We start from the raw sequence: 15,514 nt of genomic DNA on the forward strand, positions 1-15,514 counted from the left end.
GATGATGAACATTTTTTCATGTGTCTGTTAGTCATTTGTATGTCTTCATTGGAGAAGTGTCTGTTCGTGTCTTCTGCCCATTTTTTGACATGATTATTTGTTTTGTGTGTGTTGATTTGAGGAGTTCTTTATAGAACTTGGATATCAGCCCTTTGTCTGTACTGTCATTTGCGATATCTTCTTCCATTCTGTGGGTTGCCCCTTTGTTTTGTTCACTGTTTCCTTTGCTGTGCAGAAGCTTTTGGTCTTGATGAAGTCCCAAAAGTTCATTTTTGCTTTGGTTTCCTTTGCCTTTGGAGACATATCTTGAAAGAAGTTGCTGTAAGCCATTTCCTTTTAAGAAAAGGTTCAAAGGTTGCAGGCATTATTTCAAAATGCATATTTAGTTATATGGCCACACAGCTGCAATGGAGGTTGAGTTTTTATTTTGAGGATCCAGGTTTACTGCTAGATCTCAGGGATCCAAAGGGGTGCCTGGCTGGCTTAGTCGGTGGAGCATGTGACTCTTGATTTTAGGGTTGTGAGTTCAAAGTCCATGTTGGGTGTAAAGATTTCTTAAAAATAAAATCTTAAAAAATGTTTTCAGGGAGACGACTGGGTGGCTCAGTTGGTTAAGCGTCTGCCTTGGGCTCAGATCATGATCCCAGGGTCCTGGGATCAAGCTTCACATGTGGTCCCTACTCAGCGGGGAGTCTGCTTCTCCCTCTCCCTCTGCCTGCCGCTCTGCTTACTTATGCTCTCTCTCAAACTCTGGGTCAAATTAACATAAAATCTTTAAAAACATGTTTTCAGGGATGTATGTTACTAAAAGAAATAAAGCAAGAGAACAGGCAGTGGTGGGAAAGTGGCAGTTTCTAACACATGCTGATTTGGTTTCCCATGTAGGGGAAAGGTGTTTTGAGTTGCGAAGTGGTTTGATGCTAGACTAGGGAGGGTCTTTAGCTGACAAAACCAGCTAAAGAGTGATAGTGTAGGAAGGTGGCCGGCTTGGGTAATGGGCAAGCCACAAGTATGTTTATGACCTCTAGATTAGCTACCAAAAAAATGTAGCAGGACAGGATAAAGAAATGCAGTCCTGGTCAGAATGCTCCCAGTAGAGTCCCTGCTCTCTTTAAGCTGTGTCACTCCGGCCTCATTACTCAGTTGCTCTTTGCCTGACCTGAGATGTTAGCTTAGTCTCCCTGTCTCACGTTCTTTAAGAAGGGCATCTTCTCCACATGGACAGAGGAGCCTGAGAAGGGGGACCTGAGCATTTCTGGACTAGTTCAGGTCACTGCTATCATTCTCTGAGGTTGGCATGCCAACCACTGCAAGTCAATAACAAGGTTTGGCAATATTCTCACAACTGGACGGTGGCAGATGGCAGAGCTGGATCCGTCCATCGAGATGAGGTGTAATGCAAACACAGGCATATGTTCAGGCAAGTGATCAGCACCAAGAGGTCTCCCACGAGGGATCCTTGGAATAGAGGAGAACAAGGAGCAGACTGGTGCCATGAAATAAAGAAGTGACAACCAACTGGTCATGGAGAGAAGAGCCTAGGCTACTACGAACTGAGGCTAGCTCTCTAGCCCCCTCACAGTGGCACAGGTCTGAGCATTCCAGGATTGCAGGCGATGAGGAGTCAGGATGGGGACCAGAACAGACCCAGAGTATTATGAGCTATGGTGTTCAGATATGGACAGAGGGGAGCTCACTCAAGGAGCAGTGTCCCAGGCTTTAAGCTTTATCACAGAATGCAGGAGGGAAATGAGGTTATGCCTGCATCTCAGAGGACAACTCTTCCTGATCTGTGTTATGTCTATATTCTCTACTCCATACCTGAATTAGAAAAGTGAAATAAGTCAAGCAGAGAAAGATGATTATCACATGCTTTCACTCATATGTGGAAGATAAGGAATAGCGTAGAGGACCACAGGGAAAGGGAGGGAAATCTGAAGGGGGAGAAATCAGAGAGGGAGACAAACCATGAGAGACTCTGGGCTCCAGGAAACAAACCAAGAGTTACAGAAGGGAAGGGTGTGGGGTCTGTGGTGACCAGGTGATGGGTATTAACGAGGGTGTGTGTTGGGATGAGCACTGAGTGTTAGACACATCTAGTGGGTCATTAAACACTATAATGTATAGTATGATATACTATATGCTGGCTAACTAAACATAATAAAAAAATTGGGTACCATCCCTCACTCTTCCCTCCATATCTTAACATATCCTATTCTTTTTTTTTTTTTTTAAAGATTTTATTTATTTATTTGTCATAGAGAGAGAAGCGAGAGCAAGCACAGGCAGACAGAGTGGCAGGCAGAGGCAGAGGGAGAAGCAGGCTCCCTGCCAAGCAAGGAGCCCGATGTGGGACTCGATCCCAGGATGCTGGGATCATGACCTGAGCCGAAGGCAGCCGCTTAACCAACTGAGCCACCCAGGCGTCCCAACATATCCTATTCTTAATGACCAGATCCTATCTAGTCCATCTTCTGACTCTCTCCTAAAGCTCCAGTTCCTCTGCCATTACTTGGTCTAGAGTAACAAAATCTCTCTCTCTCTCTCTCTCTCTCTCTCTCTCCTGGATTATTGGAATAGCTTTCTCACCGGCCTCCCTGGTTCCTCTTTTGCTGCCCTACAAGCCATCTGCTATTCACTGAATTGTATCCCCTCACCAAAGAAAATTTGTAGGTTGAAGTCCTAAACCCCAGTAACTCAGAATGTGACTGTTATTTGGATATAGGTTCTTTAAAGAAGTAATTCAGTTAAAATAAGGTCATTAGGGTGAACCCTAATCTAATTTGTAACTGGTGTCCTCATAAGAAGAGGAAATTTGGACACAGGTAATACAGAGGGAAGACAACTTGAAGACAAAAGGAGAAGATGGTCATCTACAAACCAAGGAGAGAGGCTTCGGAAGAAAGCACGTTTTGATTTTGGACTTCTATCCTCCTTCACTGTGAGAAAATTAATTTTTGTTGTTTCAGCCACCCAGTCAGACTGATACTTTGTTATGGCAGTCCTACCAAACTAGTCCACCATCCTCCACACTGCGCCCAGAGCGACCTTTATGAAGTGCAAGGTTGGTCATGTTAGTTCTCCATTTAAATCTCTCAGCGAGCTCCTGCTTTCAGTCTTGCCAAGAACAGCTAAAAAATCTGGGTATGTATGTGTGTAAAAACAGTGGAAGCTGCTAAAGCAATCATCATCGGAGGGGCCAAGATTTCAAAGAGGGTTGAGCCACTGAAAGAAGAGTCCCCCACCCCCAGGGGATATTTGCAAATTCTGGGCACAGAGCAAGAGATTGAGAATCTGGGCTTTGGCTTGGCAGAGGGTCACTGCTGGAGGACATAGGAAAAACAGCTTTTGTGGTGTTAGGGGAAGATTTGAGGGGCCAAGACCTAGTAAAAAGAGAAAAGGAAAGAAATGAACCTGACACATATCCAGTGTTTTCCTCTAGAAATTTGATTAATTTTGAAACAGTACCTCTCATTTAGCATGAGGTCCTCTAGGTTTATCTATTTAGTATCACACATCAGGATTTCCTTCTTCGTTTAAGGTGGAATAATATTCCATTATATGTGTATACCATATCTTCATTATCCATTCATCTATCAATGGATATTTAGGTTGGTTTCCAAATCACGGCCATTGTGAATAATACTGCAATAAACATGGGGATGCAGATATCACTTTGAGATCTTGATTTTGATTCTTTTTAATAAATGCCCAAAAGTGGGATTGCTGGGTCATATGGTAGTTCTATTTTTAGCTTTTTGAGGAACCTATATATAGTCTCCCATAGCATCTGCACCGATTTACATTCCCACCAACAGTGTACAAGTGTTCTGATTTTTCTACACCCTCACCAACATTGTTCTCATCTTTTTTTATAATAACCATTTTAACAGTTGTGAGGTGATATCTCATTGATGCTTTGATTAGTATTTTTCTAATTATTAGTGATGAGCATTTTTCATGTAACTGTTGGCCATTTGCATGTCTTCTTCAGAGAAACGTCTATTCAGGTCCTTTGCCCATTTTTAATCAGGTTATTTGTTTTGGTTTTGTTTTCTTTTGGTAATTAGCTGTAGGAGTTCCTTATATATTTGGGATGTTAACTTCTTATCAGATATATGGCTTGCAAATATTTTCTCCTATTCTGTAGGTTGCCTTTCACTTTGTTGTTTCCTTTGTTGTCCAGAAGCTTTTTGGCTGAATGTAGTCCCATTTGTCTATTTTGGCTTTTGCTGCTTATGCTTTCGATATCATAGTCAAGAAATCATTGCCAAGACCAATGTCAAGAAGCTTTTCCTTGGTTATCTTCTAGTTTTACAATTTCAGGTCTTACATTTAAATATCGAATCCATTTTGAGTTGATTGTTACGTATAAGGGTCCAATTTTATTTTTTTTGCATGTGAATATCCCATTTTCCCAGCACCATTTATTGAAGACACTCTCCTTCCCATTGTCTATTCTTGGCACCTTTGTTGAAGATCAATTTACTGCATACATGGGGGTAATATGTTTTGAAATTAGGTAATGTGATGTCTCTAGCTTTATTCTTCTTGCTCAAGATTGCTTTGGCTATTGATGGTGTTTTGTGTTTCCATATGAATTTTAGGATTGCTCTTTCTATTTCTGTAAAAAAATGTCATTAGGATTTTGATAGGAATTGCACTGAATCTGTAAATAACGTCAGGCAATATGAACATTTTAATAATATTAAATCATGTGATCCTTGAACATGGAATGTCTTTCCATTTATTTGTGTCTTCTTTAATTTCTTCCATAAATGTTTTGTAGTTTTCAGTGTACATGTTTTTCACTCCCTTGGTTAAGCTTATTCCTAAGTATTTTATTCCTTTTTATGCTATCTTATGTGGGATTTTTTTTTTAAGTGGGATTGCTTCCTTAATTTCCTTTTTGGATAGTTCCTTGTTAGTGTATAGAAATTCAACTTATTTTCATGTATGGACTTTGTACTTTACTGAAATAGTTTATTAGTTCTAAGTGGTTTTTTAAAATTTTTTTTAATTTCTTTTCAGCATAACAGTATTCATTGTTTTTGCACCACACCCAGTGTTTCATGCAAATGGTTTTTTTTTTTTTTTGGTGGTGACTTTAAAGTTTTATATGTAAAAGAACATGTCATCTAAAAACAGAGATATTTTCCTTTCTTCTTTTCTGATTTAGATGACTTCTGTTTCTTTTTCTTGTCTAATTGTTCTGGTCAAGACTTCCAGTACCATGTTGAATAGAAGTGACAAGAGTGGACATCCTTTCCTTGTTCTGATCTTAGAGGAAAGTCTTCAGTTTTTCACCATTGAGTATGATGTTTTTTGTGGGTTTGTCATATATTGTATTTATTACATTAAGGTAAATTTCTTCTTTGCCTAGTTTGTTCAGAGTTTTTTTTTTTTCATCAAAGTGTGTTGAGTTTTGCAACTATTGAGATAATCATACAATGTGTATCTTTCATTCTACTAATGTGATGTATCACATTTATTGATTTGCATGTGTTGATTGCATCTAGAGATTAAGAAGCTAAATAGAAAGCCTCAAAAAGTGAAGTAGTGTTTTGGGCAGTCTCTCTGTTCTGAGTAGATAAGAATTACTGTTTAAGATCTACCAATGGTAAGGGTTTCATTAAACACAAAAGATTATCAGCTGAAAGTTCTGGACAGTAATTTCTTGGAAGTAGGGGCAAAAGAAAAGTAGAAGGGCTTTACCAGCATTGAAACTGGATTGATTCAGCTTAGTCACTGATTCAGTAAAAGTGATCTGCCATTACTTGATCTACTTAACAGAGAAAAGAGTGGATTCTTTCTGAGAGAAGATAACATAATCTGGAACCTATATAATTATTTTTACACAATTGGTTGACATTCATTCAAAACTTTTTAGGAATTATAAGAGAGAAGGCCTTATGATGGAAAACCTAAAAAAGAACAAAACCCCCAAGCAGACAATAGATACAAACCCACAGGTGATCCAGATATATAAGTTAGCAGACAAGGAATTTCTAATAACTGTATGTTCGAAAAATAAAGGAAAAGGTGGAAAAGTATATAAACAGAAAAATTCAATCCAATCATTAGAATCTATAAAGAATCAAATGGACACTTGGCACATGATTAACAATATCAATAGAATCCAGCAGAAATGAAGTTTTGCCTATTCCAAGCATATTTTTAAGAGCACTGGGAGTTTTTACTCTCTCTCTGTTAGAACACTCATTTGGAGGGAGCCCTATAAGAAGTTTGGCTCCCCTGCTGGACAGAGTATGTGGAGTGGAGAGGCCCTGAGATTTTAGGTACAGGAAGAAAGGGCCAATCATCTCAGAGACTCAGCTGAGCCTCTGGATGATTCCAGTAGCTATCTGACTACAGCTGCATGAACAGACTCCGAATAAGACCAGCAAAAGAGCTGCCCAGTGGAGCCAGCCAATCCACAGAACAGTGAGAGAAAATAGCTTGATGTCATCGTGTTTCCCGGTAAGTTTGTTAGGTGAAGATAGATAATAGAAACACCGTTTTTCATAACTGCTTCATAGCCCACACAAGGAGGTAGGGTGATAGAGATCTGATTATCTGACGATCCCTGGGCACACAAGGTTAGATTTTTTTGTTGGAAACCTGTTCAAATCTTCATGAAAAAGGCTTTGTTCCTGTATCCTTGCACTTCTGTGTGAGCCAAGCCTTAGTAGGATGTCGTCCCTGAAGGGAATATTCCAAGTCTCCACTTGAGTTGGGCAAGAAAGACTTTAGTCCCAGATCTTGGCATTTCTACTTCAATGGGCAGGTGGGGGAAACTCTCAGGCTGACTCATAATCAGTCATTTAGGGACGTGTTCTCTTTCCTCCTGTTTGGAGGCTAATAACTGCTCCATGACATTGCTTTTCCACCCGTCCACCACCGCATACCTTTACAAGTCCTGGTTTCACTCAAATATTCTCCCATACGAGTGCCTGATGTCATCCCAAGGTCTGCATCAGATGGAGTTCAGAGGGCATTCCCCGCCACCCAAGGCAACATTCCAGTGCTGACTGAGAAGACATATTGTCGCGGGCTTTATTTCCTTATTTTCATCTTGTTGAGAGTTCCACTTCAACAGGTCCTGTGAGAACATTCATTTGCTGCCATAATAATGTCAAAGTACATTTTGGATGTAGCTGATTGGCGTATCATCCCAGACCACCACTTGTATAAGGCAACCTACCTTGCGTTGTCTTTTTTTAGAATGCACATCTTTATGTCATACATCTAATTGAGCCAACTCAATTATCCAGGCTCCTGAAAGGGCCAAGTGGTGTAAGTAATCAAACACGTAGGAGAAAAGGTCATTTTTTATTTGTTTAGGGAATGTATTATAGATTTTTCCCAGCCACAGCAGGTGTTCCTAATTATGATTTTGCTTAGGCTAATACTAGAATTAGTGTGCACGCTCTGAGCTTACACATTGCCAGAATGTGTCGGGTAGCTGAGCAGGGAGAGCTGACCCAAGACTGTTAAGAAGCGGTCTGCTGCACAATTTGCCTGCCAAGTGTTGAATCCTCTTTTCGTAACTTATCTGTGAGACTTCCCAGATGAAACAAGAGCTGTTCCTCACTTTGACGGGCTGCATACCAACTGCGCGGATGCCATCATTTCTGACACTCTCAAAAATCTCTCTTTGTGACTCACCTCCCCGAACTCTGCTCTCCTTTTCTGCAGTCATGGAAGCATCTAGACTGCTGTATTAACCCATCCATTGCAGTGTCCATCCCTGATGGATTTGGGGGCCAGGTGGGAGGCTTGCTTCAGCCACTATCTTTATCCTGATTACTCCTAAATTTTCATCCCTCTCAAAATCTTGTACCGTGCAGAGCTGCCTATTTATTTCTCCCTGAATGTCCCACAGGAACTTCACCTGAACTTCTCTTCCTCATTCCCTTCCAAATCAACTGCTCCTGCGTTCCTTACATCAGTGGCAGGTACCACTCTCCACTCTCTACTCTTCTTTGTCTTTCCTCACCTTCTCCAGTTCTTGCTTTTACCTCAGTTGTCACTTCTGCCCACTTACCTCTCTCCATCCAGACCACGTCTCCACCCCCTCTCGTCTGATCTGCTGAAACATTCCCGTAACTGGCTTCCTTGCATGGAATCTTGCTCCTCACCCCCATCCATCCTCCACAGAGCGAGGACACAGAAGAGTTGTTCTAATAGACATATCTCATTAAATCCCTCCTGTGCTTAATGGTTTCCCACCGCCTTTAGGGCCAAGTTTAAACTCCTTGCCTCCTCTACGAAGGCCCTGCCCCAAGGTTCTCTCTTTTCCTCAATCTCATGACATACCAGGTTCTCTAGTCTCGGGGCCTTTGTCAGGGTCCAAGCTCTCCTCTCCTAACCCCTGTGCTTCTCTGTAGATCTCCTCCTACTGTGGGTGCCACAAGGGAGTAGGATGCATGTGCACCTGTTCCCTGCTCGAGCGGTTAGCACAGCGGTTGGAACAGAAGAGCCACTCAAGAAACACTTTCTGGATGGTGAACGAAATAACAGCCCCCACCTGCTCTCCCTTCTTCCAGGGTCTCTGCCCTCCCAAACTGTCCTTTCTGCCACTACCAGAGTGATTTCTCAAGACTGGGACCTAAGGCACAGCTTTGTTCAAGTCACATTTGAGCTTAAAAAAAAAAAAAAAATCAGTTTCCCCCTTGCTTACAGAATGAAGCCCCGATGCTTTTGTATGATATGACATCCAGATCTTCTGCAACGTGGTCCTAAACTCCGTGGCCAACCTTATTTGTCTGCTTTCCTTTCTGCTTCGCAAAGTCTATCTTGCAGTGCAATGAAGTCGCATGCTCTTTCTTGCCCGCACCTTTTGCTCTCTGGCCTCCGTGTCTTTGATTTTGGAGATCCATCCATCGGACAGGCGCTTACTACATGTCTGCCTGAGTCATAGCTCTCCTTCGTGCCGTGTGTCCTCTCCGAAGCTTATGCTGTATCCGCCGCCCCCCCCCCCAGCCGGAAGTGACCATTTGCTCCTGTGAACAGCCCCGCCCTCTTTGCCTCCCTTGCAGCCCATTACACGCACACGGGCTCATTCGCTACTAGACTGAGAACCGCAGGAGGGAAGGACCAGGCATTTCTGTGTGTCGTTGACAGGTCTCGGTTGACGCTAGAGGTGTGGGGCCCATTTGCTGATCTACGCTTGTTTCATAACCTTGGACTTGAAGTGTGGGCCAAGGACGAGGTGCGGAAGGTGTCGTCAGGGGCTTGGTAGTAATTCACAAATTTCAGGTCCACCACTTACCAAATGAGAATCTGCATTTTCACAAGATCCCCAGTTGATCGACACGCACATTAAAATTTAAGAAGTAGAGCGCCTTTTTATTCCTCAAGGGAGCAGGCATCTGCAAAGAAAGACAAACAGCACGGCTTGTAATTCCGTGCTCTCCGATCTACTACCCATTTACAGTCTCTGCTTGGGCATTACCAGTGCAATTTCGTCTGGCTCTGAGTTTGGGACCCTCCCCTTCTCCGAGAAGCTGATTAGGAACCCGCTCCGAAATAAGGGAAACCCTTTCTCCCTTTAGAGGACTGTGAATGCACAAAACTGGCCCCAGACGGGGAGGGAAGCTGTGATTGTGTGCAGCTTGCCTTCATCGGGCCGGTCTCTGGCCAAGCTGTGAGTCAGGCCTGTGTCCTCTGTTAATCATCAGTGAAAGGAATGCCACGGAGCGCTGTCAAGTGAGCTTTAGAGCAAACCACTCCTAGAAACATCTGGAGCCGGCAGAGGATCGTGACTGTGAATACGGATGAGGGGAACAATTGAACAATTTGAATTAATCATGGTTTTAAGCGCCTCGTACAAAATGTATTTGTATTTGATCTAAAGAGGCAAACAACTTGGTGATGCTTCAGCGTCTTAGGTTTTAGAAAAGAGGTCACGACTCTGGTAAAAGAACTTTGTTTCCAGGGCGCCTGGACGGCTCAGTCGGTGAAGCGTCTGCCTTCAGCTCAGGTCACGATCTCAGGGTCCTGGGATTGAGCCCCGCATTGCTGGGGCGGGGAGGGGGGGGGTCCTCTGCTCAGCAGGAAACCTGCTTCTCCCTCTCCCTCTGTGCTCGCTCTTGTACTCTATCTCTCTCAAATAAATAAAATCTTTCAAAAAAAAAAAAAAGAAAAAAAAAAGGAACTTTGTTTCCTGAACTTTCTTTCCCCAGATTGAACAAGAATAGCCTTCTCTTCTTCCCTAGGCCTTACTTAATTATCACCACAGCTCAAGTGTTACATTCGGCGCCCACCTTGTCCACTGATGCTGATCAGTCCTGTGGAGTGTATTGTCTCACTTCTCTGCCGTGTGCTGCCCAGCAACCTGGTAATTGGCAAGGCCCTCAAGTTCGGGCAAAGCAGCTCCAGTGGGGAAGTGGCAAAACCCGCTGTCTGCCTCGGGCGTGTATTGGCTGCTCAGTGACTGTCCCTAAAAGCTCCTCACTCTCCTTTGAGCTGCTTGGCTTGCAATCAGAGCCACACCCAGACGGGTCCGGGAGGGTCTCCAGACCAGCTTCTGGCTGACACCAGGAAAGAAAGGGAAAATTGTCGCTTCTGCCATTGAGAGGACAGAAAGAGCAGGGTTTGCCGGCCCCTGTGCTTACAGGCCCCTGACTGTGCACGTAATCCAAAGTGGCTATAGAGCTATGCTCAGCAAAGAAACAACTTTTTTGAATCAAAAACTGGAAGATGACAAACAGGCCATCAGTGGAGGCTGTCCTTTGTCTGAGAAAGTTGCCCTGGGACAAAATTGTGAAATAGATGCATTTCACGTTTTTCTCGTTGAGAGTTTCTTCTTTTGCTGGGAGTATCATTCAAGGTTCTCCAGATAAACAGAATATATGTAGATATTCAATCTCTCTCTCTTCCAACAGAATATATGTAGATATTCAATCTCTCTCTCTCTTTCGAGGTATTTTGTATTTTATATATATAAAACATCTCGGGAGATATTTTAGGGAATTGGCTCATGTGTTTGTGGGGGCTGGCGAGTTCGAAATATGTAGGACAGGCCAGCTGGCTGGAAACTCAGGCAGGATTTCTATGTTACAGATTTGAGGCAGATTTCCTTCTTCTATAGTATACTAAGGCAGTTTGGCATTTCAACTTCATCTAGCATACGTAGGCCACCTTTCAGTTCATGGTTCATCCCTATCCCCACCCCCCCCCACCCCCACAAAAAGAGCAAATTGCTAGACTGGGCAAGGGCCAGCTGGCCTTATCTGGTTATTCAAGGTTGTTGGTCTGGAAATCTGGTGGGGTTCTTTGTAGGATTAGGAAGTCAGGAAGTGGGGTATTTGTGTGATGCCACCAGCATGCATAGTGGGAATCCCTGGGGCAGTGTGGAGAGAGCCAGATTCCTAGGTTGTCGCCTCTCTCAGGAGAGGCCTGTGGTAGCAGTGACTCAAGAACTATTCTAATGTCTTCCTTTGCCTTTGAAGCCACAGTAGTTTGGCTGTCCCCGTTTTGTATCGCTCTGCCCAGCGAGGCTGGCCAGCTCCTCTGAAGGAGAAGAGTACTCACTGGCTAGGGTTAAGTTAACTGGTCAGGGAGTTAGAGCTCACAGCTCTAGGAAGCCCAAGACAAGATCTGATTGTGCTTGGCTGTTCCCTTGCCATGACCCTGACAGGCAACCGAAACTTTTCCACTCATCTCCCAGCTATATTGTGCCGCACTGAGCTAGGCGCAGGGCTCCAGAAAAGAATCAGACATGATCCATGCCCTTGAGGAGCTCACCACCCAATGGGCCAATGGTTTCAGGCAAGGGGATTAAGAGGAGACCCACCTTCCTCCCTGTGCGCTGATGTTCCCTCTCCTTCCAAACCCAGTGAACCTCGCTTCCTCCCTTCCAGCCACAAACCTCTGGGGGCCTTCTGGTCTCCCAGGGTCCTGCCCCGCAGTGTTCCTGCAAGGCGTACCGCCTTCTCCTTGCTCCTAAAATAGGTCCACCCCACTCTTCCATGCATTCAGACTTTGTTGCCAGCTCTCCGGTCATCGGCTATCACTCTGATAAAGTTCAGTGACAACATATTGTCACATAAAGTGGAATGAATAACTGGTAGTCTACTTAAATTCATTCATTCAACCAACAAATATGTATCTAGAACCTACCGTGTACCAGGCCCTGTGCTAGGTGCTGGGTATAGAGAGGCAGATCTGACATGTTTCCTGCCTGCAAGGAATTCAACATCTAGTTAAGGACAACAGATTAATATGCATAATTGCCACACTGTGTTAAGACACACAGTGATGGGATATGTGCTGTGAACAGTTGTGACAGAGAGAGGGAAAGAGTAACCCATCTTGGCCTAGGGAAATGGAGATCAGGGAGAGAAGAGGGTTGAGTTGTTTCCACAAAAATAAGGAGCAGCTCACCAAGTAAACAAGGGAGAGGAGACTTTCCAAGGAGAGGGAAGAGCAGGAGCAAAGACACAGTTGAGTCATCATACGCAGCCTGCTGGGAGCCTGGAGATAAGTGGCTTTAGGGTGACCAGATGTGATGCAGTTGCAGGCCAGGGACTAGAAGTGTATGTAGAAGTGAAGCCTCCGATGTTTCAGAAGACAAACCTTGGGCGTAATGCTAAGAGAAACAGGGAGCTATGGACATTTTTTTTTTGTTTCCTGATAATAGCATCATTAAAATATAATGCATATACCATGCAATTCACACATTTTGAGTGTACAATCTGTGGTTTGTAGCAAATTCACGAGGTTGTGCAACTATTACCACTACCTAATTCCAGAACATTTTCATCACCCTAACAAGAAGCCCTGTACTCATTAGGAGTCACTCCCCATTTTCCACCCACTGGCGATCGCTAGTCTACTTTTTGCATCTATCTTTGCCTATTCGAGATATTTCCTATAAATGGCCTCATACAATACGTGGTCTTTTGTGACTGGCTCCTTCCACTTAGCATCATGTTTTTGAGGTTCATCTATGCTGTGACAGCTTCCTTTTCATGGCCAAAGAACATTCCATTGTATGGGTGTACCCTATTTTATTTATCCATTCATCAGTTGATGAACATTTGAGTTGTTTATAGTTTTTGGCTCTTATAAGTAATACTTCTGTGAACATCTGAGTGCTAGTTTTTGTATAGATATATGTTTTCAGTTCCTTTGGGTCTGTACCTCTGGGTGAGATATCTGGGTGATAAGATAACTCCATGTTTAACTTTTGAGGCACTGCTAGACTGTTTTCCAAAGAGGCTACACCCTTCTACATTCCCACCAGCAGTGTAGGAGGGGTCCAATTTCTTTGCATCTTTGCCAACACATACTATCTTTCTTTTTGATTATAGCCATCCTAGTGAATGTGACATGATATCTTGTCATTTTCCTTTACATCTCTCTGATGACTAATGATATTGAACATTTTTTCATGTCCTTAGCAGCCATTTGTACATCTTTTTTGGAGAATTGTCTATTCAGATCCTTGCCCAGATTTTCACTGGACTGTCTTTTTTATTATTGAATTGTAACATTTTTTTTGTTCTGATACAAACCCTTACAGATATATGATTTCCAAAAATTATCTCCCACTCTTGGGTTGTCTTTTCAGTTTTTTGATGGAATCCTTTGAAGCACAAAAGTTCTTATTTGGGTGAAGACCAGTTAATCTCTTTTATATTTTAGAGAGTGCTTTGGGTATTACATATGGGAACCCTACCCAACCCGAGGTCATTCAGCCATAGCCCTATGGAAGAATGTAAAACAGGGAAGTGAAATGTGAGGTTTTTCAGGGTAAAAACATCAATCTAGCTATTGTGTGGAGGAAGGCCTTTGTAGGACAAGTCTGAAAGTAGATAGATTAGCTAAAAGGCTATTGAAGTAACACAAGTGAAAGACGATGGAATGAAAATGAAAAAGATATGAATGAAAATAAATAAAGGTGGATGAATTGGACATCTATATCAAGGTCATTTCCATGGTTCAGTTGGGTGGTTATAAGATCAGATCTAGGATAGTCTGAATAGAAAGGGAAAATAGTATTTTAAAGAGATATTGCTTTGGAGGGAGCTGCAAAGACTTGGTGCCTAATGGGAGAACTGGAGTGTGTGGAGAGGGAGGGAGAGGACAGTTAGGGTCTGGATTACTGGTTGGATGAAAACAGCTGACACAGAAGGACCAACAAATGGGAACAGAGAGTGGGGATAAAGGAGAAGGAAGAACACTCTGGAAGAATTAAGTTTTGAAAAACCATGAAGACATCCAAACAAAAATGCCCACTAGGCAGGAGGAGATTTAGATCTGCAACCCAGGAGCAAGGAAGGGCTACAACTGTAACAAGACAAAAGACTTTTCACATTAATACTTGGATGTAGATGTGTTCAGAACTCTGGAGACATCTTTGGTGTTACCATTTTCAAAAATAATGGTCCTTTGTAGGCTCTAATACTGATCTGCAACCCCAACAAGAGTTTTTGTTGCTGTTTGGTATTTTTTTGTTTTTGCTCGGAGGGAGTTGGGTAGAGAATGGCCATAAGGGAAGGGACATACAAAGATTAGGTGAAAGTAAGAGACAGGGAAGAAATTGAGATCACACAGGAAAGAAAGCACATAAGGCCTACATGAAGTTTCTTCCATCAGCAGCCTCCTAAAGCTGTGATGGGGGTGTTGGCCCCGAGTAAGTGACTGTGTTCATTCTTCCCATCCAATGCTCCCCAATTTTCTGTGAATGGTTCACTTAGCTTCATAAATACCTTTATCTGTCTGTGTCTTACTTATTTAGCATTGTCTTTGTCTTTTTCTGTCTTAGTCTCTCTTAGTTTCTTCATCATTCGTTCCCTCAGGGGACTTTTTCATTCTTTATCAGCTCAATATTTCATCTATGGGATGACCCACATTCCTCCAAAAGGTTGGCCACTCCCATCTGAGAATGCAAGGGCCACTTACCCCCAAGTAGCTCTGGGCTGCCACTAGATGGCAGTGTCTGGGAACGTTGTTAATCTGTCCTAGCCTTTCAGGAGTGCCCCAGGGCTGAGAGGTGAGAATTTCAACTTGGTTCTTCTGCCTTTACTGTGTTGCAACCAGTTGTTAACCAAGGGCACTAGACCTCACAGGATCCCTTTGTCTCCCACCAAGGACAAGGCAATTTGTGTTTGTAAAACACTGACAGCTGGAAAAGCCTGTTCTCTAAGCAGGTCTTGTCCCCCCACCTCAATTCTCACACAAGTTCCTAGCCACAAAACCTTCCCCTAGTTGTCCTCTTAGTCCCTCTTCAGCCACTGTTTGGTTCTGCTTTTAAGGTAAATTCGTTTCTCCCTCCCTTCCCAGCCTGGTTAGCAAAAGCTGGGTTGATCCTCTTTCGTTGCTTTGAGCATGGGCTTCTAGGATCACATGCTGTCCAAGCCTAAAGGTTCTTAGGCTTCATTGAGTCTAACCCCATCATTTGCAGATGGGGCAACTGAAACACATAAAGGAGCAGAAATTTTTTCATGGTTACATAAAGAATTTAGGTCAGAGGCTCTTGATATATTTGTATTAATCAACAAAA

The sequence above is a fragment of the Mustela lutreola genome, chromosome X (genome assembly GCF_030435805.1).
Source record: "Mustela lutreola isolate mMusLut2 chromosome X, mMusLut2.pri, whole genome shotgun sequence".
Classification (NCBI taxonomy): domain Eukaryota; kingdom Metazoa; phylum Chordata; class Mammalia; order Carnivora; family Mustelidae; genus Mustela; species Mustela lutreola.